The following is a 6,000-nucleotide window of genomic DNA, read 5'->3' as shown; positions in this document are numbered from 1 at the left end:
GTAACTTCTACGTAACCCCAACTGTTATGAAATTCTGTTGCACATTATTTAGCTCACTCTCTCTTACACAGAGGAAATGTCTGCTTTTGTCATAACAAATGGAAATAAATTCACTTTTTTTGCCAAAACTTAGCTAAATGTTTCATGGTTAATTATACCCTCACAGAGTGTGGAATATTTACACAACAACATAGCATTCACTCATTAATCTGACAACACCACTGTCCTTACAATCCATAAAGATAATCTTACAATTAACCAAACTACCCATAAGTGTACCAAGTTGGTCATTAACTAACTGGTAAATATACAAAGCTAACAGCAAGCTGGTGAGGATTTTATAATCACTTGTGTAGCTATTTGTTAGTTGCATTGTAAAGTCATAGAGTAATATAGCACACAAACAGGCCCTTCAGCACAAATGGTCTATGTCAACCACTCTCCAATCTAGCCCTGGTTGTCCACATTCAGCCCATAACCCTCCAAGGTCTTCTCTTCCACGTTCCAATCCAAATTTCTCTTACATGCTGCAACTGTACCCTCCTCAATCACTTCCTCTGGCAGCTCATCCCAGGTACTCACATCCCTCTTTATAAAGAACTTACTTCTCAGGTCTCTCTTAAATCCCTCCTCTCTTATCCTATACCTTTTTCCTTACGTTTGGACCTCCCAACCCTGCGGAAAAGACTGTCCATACCCCTCATGATTTTATAAACTTCTATGAGGTCAGCTCTCATTCTCTTACGCCCCGAAGGGAAAAAAAAAAGATCCAGAGTGGACAACTTCTCCCTATATCTTGGGCTCTCTTGCCTGGGCATCATCCACATAAATCTTTTCTTCCAGCTTGACAATGTTTTTCCAAAAACCCAATCACCAAAACGGTACACGATATTCCAAGTGTGGTTTCACCACCAACTTATATAACTGTGCCTATTCCTAAATATGTCACCTTAACTGATGGAGGCCAGCATGCCAGACAACTTCTTCACCATCCTGTCTATTTGTATGGTTGCTTTCTGTAAAATAGTCACTGCAAGCTCGGGTCCAAAAGAAATAACACTGATTGCGTTGACTTGAGCAGGATCAACCAACAATGCACAGTGTGACACGACATATTGGCTCCCTTAAACCTATTTTCTATGCAGAGAATTTTGGCAGGGGGTGTTGGGGAGGAACATCAATATGGAAATGGTACATCAATGTCACCTGAAAAGTAAATAACCCCATTTTGGCTTGGACAATATTCAGCTGATTCAAGTAGTTATCTAAACCGGCATTTGTTTTTTTTTCATGACAAGTTAAGAAGAGACCTTAAACTTATAATGGACATTGGGAACTTATCAGTATTTCCTGCTGTATTAAAAGTTTTTGTTCTTAAAGTGACCATATGAGCAGAACTTAAAATGTCACTACAAAAAGAAATAGAACAGTATAGTATCCTTTGCCAATGATGTTGTGCCAAATCATTTCAGCTAAATACCCTTAACTAAACTAATCTCTTCTTCCTGTACTTGGTCCATATCCTCTCATTCTCTGCAAATTTGTGTGTCTACCTAAGAGCTTCTAAAATGCCTCTGTTAAATCTGCCTCCAGTATCATCCTTGTCAAAGCAATACAGGCACTCATCTGTGTGAACAAAAACCTGCCCCTGCACATCTCCTTTTAACTTTCCTCTTCAACCCTTAAGAGCAAATCCCCTAGTAATTGACATTTTGATCCCGGGAAGAAGATATTACCTGCCTACTCCAACTGTATCTCTCATAATTATATGAACATCGATCAGTCTCCTCTCAGCCTCTCATGCTCCATGGAAAACAACCTGTTTGTCCAACTCTCCTTATGGTACATGTGCTTTAATCCAGGCAGCATCCTGGTAAACCTCCTTTGCACACTCTTTCAAGCATCCACATCCTTCCTGTGATGGAGTGACCAGAAGTGAATGCAATATTCTAGATGCAGTGTGGTATAACTAGAGTTTTATAAAATTGCAACATAACTTTCTGACCCATTAATTCAATACCTCAGCTAATACAGGCAAGCACGGCATATGCCTTCTTTACCATGTGGCCACTTTCAGGGAGCTATGGACTTGAACCTCAAGATCGTTCTGTGCTTCAGTGGTGCTAAGGGTCCCGCCGTTAACTGTGTATTGCCCATTTACATTTAATCTTCCAAAGTTCAACGTCTCACACGGGTGGATTAAACTCCATCTGCCATTTCTCCACCAAAATCTGCAACTGACTGAAAACCTGTTGCATCCTTTGGTAATTTTATATTCTACCCACAATGCCACTGACTTTTGTCAACTGTAAAATTACTAATCCAGCCATTGTCATTTTTATTCAAGTCACTTAATAAAAATAATTTTAAAAATTTAAACAGAGCTGGCAGAACCCAGAGGAGGTCTCCATTATTCAATGCAGTACTATTGACTGCCATCTGTGTCAAACCCTTCCTCACTACATCTTCCCCTGGGAAGCCCTTCAACCTAATTAGACAATAGCCTTTTGGAGTTTTTAAGTCTTTTTTTCATTTACGGGATGCGGGCGTTGCCAGCGAAGCTATCATGTATTGCCTATCCCTAGGTGTGCTTTAGAAGGTGGTAATGAGCTATCTTCTTGAACTGCTGCAGTCCTTGAGGTGTAGGTACACCCACAGTGCACAGGTCTATCACCTTTATTATTCTGATGAGTTGATGAGTCAAACTAGCTTAATCTTTGGCTTCTAGTGCACTAATTCATATCTGAAAAGGATAATAGTCTCTACCTCCTTGAATATAATGGATACTGTACCTCGTAATTACAGCTGGGAATAACAAACAACAAGAAGATTCAGGTAAAATAGATATAAATCAAAATATATCCATATTTTGTATGGTCTCAGAGAGAAAGGAGAGTGAAAAATAAAAGGGAGAAACTTGTCAGCAATTAGAATGGGCTGGCACAGCCGTGAATCCAATCAGCAGGAGCTGTGGTCCAGTGATAAACAAAATCAGTCCAACCAATGATCTGGCTATGCTCTCAATCTTTCCAGTCTAAAGGCCAACAAGGCCCCCAATTAAGGTGGCCTGAGAGTTCAGAATAAACGGAATCACTTTAGTTTGAGGCTTATCAAAAGCAATTTGCTCCTTTAGAACACTTCGAACTTGCATGGAATGCAAGTCATTCATCCTCAACAAGATGAGACTAAAACTCAGCAACAAATGGAGCAATGTTGCACTGAGCTGTAGCATCGAATCCCAGAACTTAGCACGGCATTGAAAGATTGGAGAACTGAGAAAATCAACAATCCCTGCCTGAGATTCTATTGTAACTTCAACTATACTGGATATAAAATAATGTGGTGGCTATGATGAATGCCAAAGAGGTTAATCTCCAAAGCGTATTACAGATATTGAGGATTATATGAATACAATGCTGCTAAAACTTATGATCGCCACATAAATTGGATGACCTACAGACTAAAGCAAAATGAAGGAAGCTGAAAAAAAAGAAAACATGACAAACCTGGATATAAATTGGCACCCTATTGTTTCAGCTTCACATTCAAGAAGTTTCATTTATTGAACATTCAGAAGAACAAATGTACCAGTGGGTATTTTAACATTGGAATAACCATATTGCAGGAGAGAGATTGAGACAGGCAGATTGTGTAGCAATTTCTTACTTTTACATAATTAATTAGAGACGTGCGTAGATTTAGAAAAAAGACAATGACATAAGCAGTCTTTCTAAAAATATTTCTGTATTTTGCTGCATTTACTAAAAAAAACAAATTACTTCACAAGTTATTTCCAGAATAGTAAAACCAGAAAATGCAATGAATTCAAACTAACCTTGAGAATCTACACTCAGTGGCCACTTTGTTAGGTACACCTGTACACCTGCTCATTAGTGCAAATATCTAATCATATGGAGGCAACCCAACACATAAAAGCATGCAGACGTGGTCAAAGGTTCAGTTGTTCAAACCAAACATCAGAATGGGGAAGAAACATGATCTAAGTGACTTTGACTGTGGAATAATTGCTGGTGACAGACGGGTGGCTTTAGAATCTCAGAAACTGCTGATCTCCTGGGATTTTCTCCAGAGTTTAGAGTGAATGGTGCAAAAAACAAAAGAAAAATCCAGGAGGCAGCTATTCACAAAAATTCCTTATGAATGAAAAGTCAGAGTAGTATGGTCAGACGTTTCAAGTAACAGTAACTCAAATAACCACACAATGGTGCACGGAGGAGCTTATCTGAATGCACAACACATCAAACATTGAAGTGGATGGGTTACAGCAGCAGAACACCACACGCATACACTGGCTTTATTAGGTACATGAGGTAAGTGATTCAAATGCAAATTAGAATAGATTCTTTTCTGGTAGAGAATATGAGTAACTTGGCACATAATATTTGATAATTGTAACATGCTTAGTCAAAAAGCGCTCACTATTTTTCCCAAGTTTCTCTTTTCACTGAGGTTTTCCTGGGTATTGTTGTAGGTTCATGATATATTTAGCATATATAGAATGCCACAATTGGTCAGAAATTCCTGCATAGCTTTGATGTCTAAGCATCAGGATGTTAGAAGGAAAACTAAATGGATCTAGGTTTTCTAATAATGTGCATTCCAAAGTTCAAAGTTCAAAATAAATTTATTATCGAAGTACATTTATGTCACTATATACAACCCTGAGATTCATTTACTTGTGGGCATATTCAATAAGTCAATAGAATAATAACCATAATGGAATCAATGAAAAACTGCCCAACTTGAGCATTTAACCAATGTGCAAAAACAACAAACTGTGCAAATACAAAAAGAAAGAAATAATAATATTAAATAAATAAGTAATAAATATCTAGAATATGAGATGAAGAGTCCTTGAAAGTAAATCCATAGTTTATGGGAACATTTCAATGATGGAGCAAGTGAAGTTGAGTGAACTTATCCCCTTTTGTTCAAGAGTCTGATGGTTGAAGGGTAATAAGTGTTCCAAACCTAGTGGTGTGAATCCTAAGGCTCCTGTACCTTCTTCCTGATGGCAACAGTGAGAAGAGAGCACGTCCTGGGTGGTGAGTGTCCCTGATGATGGCTACTGCTTTCCTGCATGTAAATGTGCTCAGTGGTGGGGACGGTTTTACCCGTGATGGTCTGGCCGTATTCACTACTTTTTGTAGGATTTTCCTTTTGAGGGCATTGTTGTTTCCATACCAGGCTGTGATGCAGCCAATCAGTATACTCTCCACTACCCATCTGTAGAAGTTTGTCAAAGGTCTAGATGTCATGCCACACCGTCGCAAACTCCTAAGGAAGTACAGGTGTTTCAGGCTTTCTTTGTAATTTCCATAGGCAGCCTTAAGCATCTGGGGGCCCGTTTCAAGAGTTAATGTGGGGCCCTAACCCCGCTTCCCAAAAAATAAATTAAAAAAGTGAATATTCAAGTTGGTTTGCATCAATAATGGTATAATTTCAGACTTAAACGTTGATGCATTATATGCACTTTCAGCATAATTGACAGACAACTCAACATAATCCAAACAATTCTGTTAATTAAAAACTGAAACAATGACATTTTTTGCTTTGGAGTGAGAAGCCTCGTCCTTTTCAGCAACTAGTCTGCATTGAATGGCACTATGTGTTAGGAATCAGCTGACAGAAGAACAGCTTGGACAATTTCCCTTTAATTAAATTAATAACAAAAGCAATGCCGTATTTAATGAAAATTCACACTTTATTTATTCAATGAACAGTGTCTGGAAGTTAACTACCGGAAGTTTACTACAAACTGCGTCTTGCGCTCTTTCAGCACCACGGACAGCTCACGTAAGGCCTGGAGAGCGAACAGGAGGAGAGTGGGGGCGGGGCGGAGGGGAACACAAGCAGGAGACAGAAATTACGCTTTGTGGAAACGCCGCCTAATCGCCTATATACATTTTGAGTGAAATACGTGGTTTATTTTATTATTTTAATTATAAACTTTATTTCTGCTAAAAATGTGTTAAAAGA

This window comes from Mobula hypostoma, chromosome 20, assembly GCF_963921235.1.
Source record: "Mobula hypostoma chromosome 20, sMobHyp1.1, whole genome shotgun sequence".
NCBI classification, from domain to species: Eukaryota; Metazoa; Chordata; class Chondrichthyes; order Myliobatiformes; family Myliobatidae; genus Mobula; species Mobula hypostoma.
The sequence above is the reverse complement of the archived record's forward strand: the minus strand, read 5'-3'. Positions refer to the sequence as shown.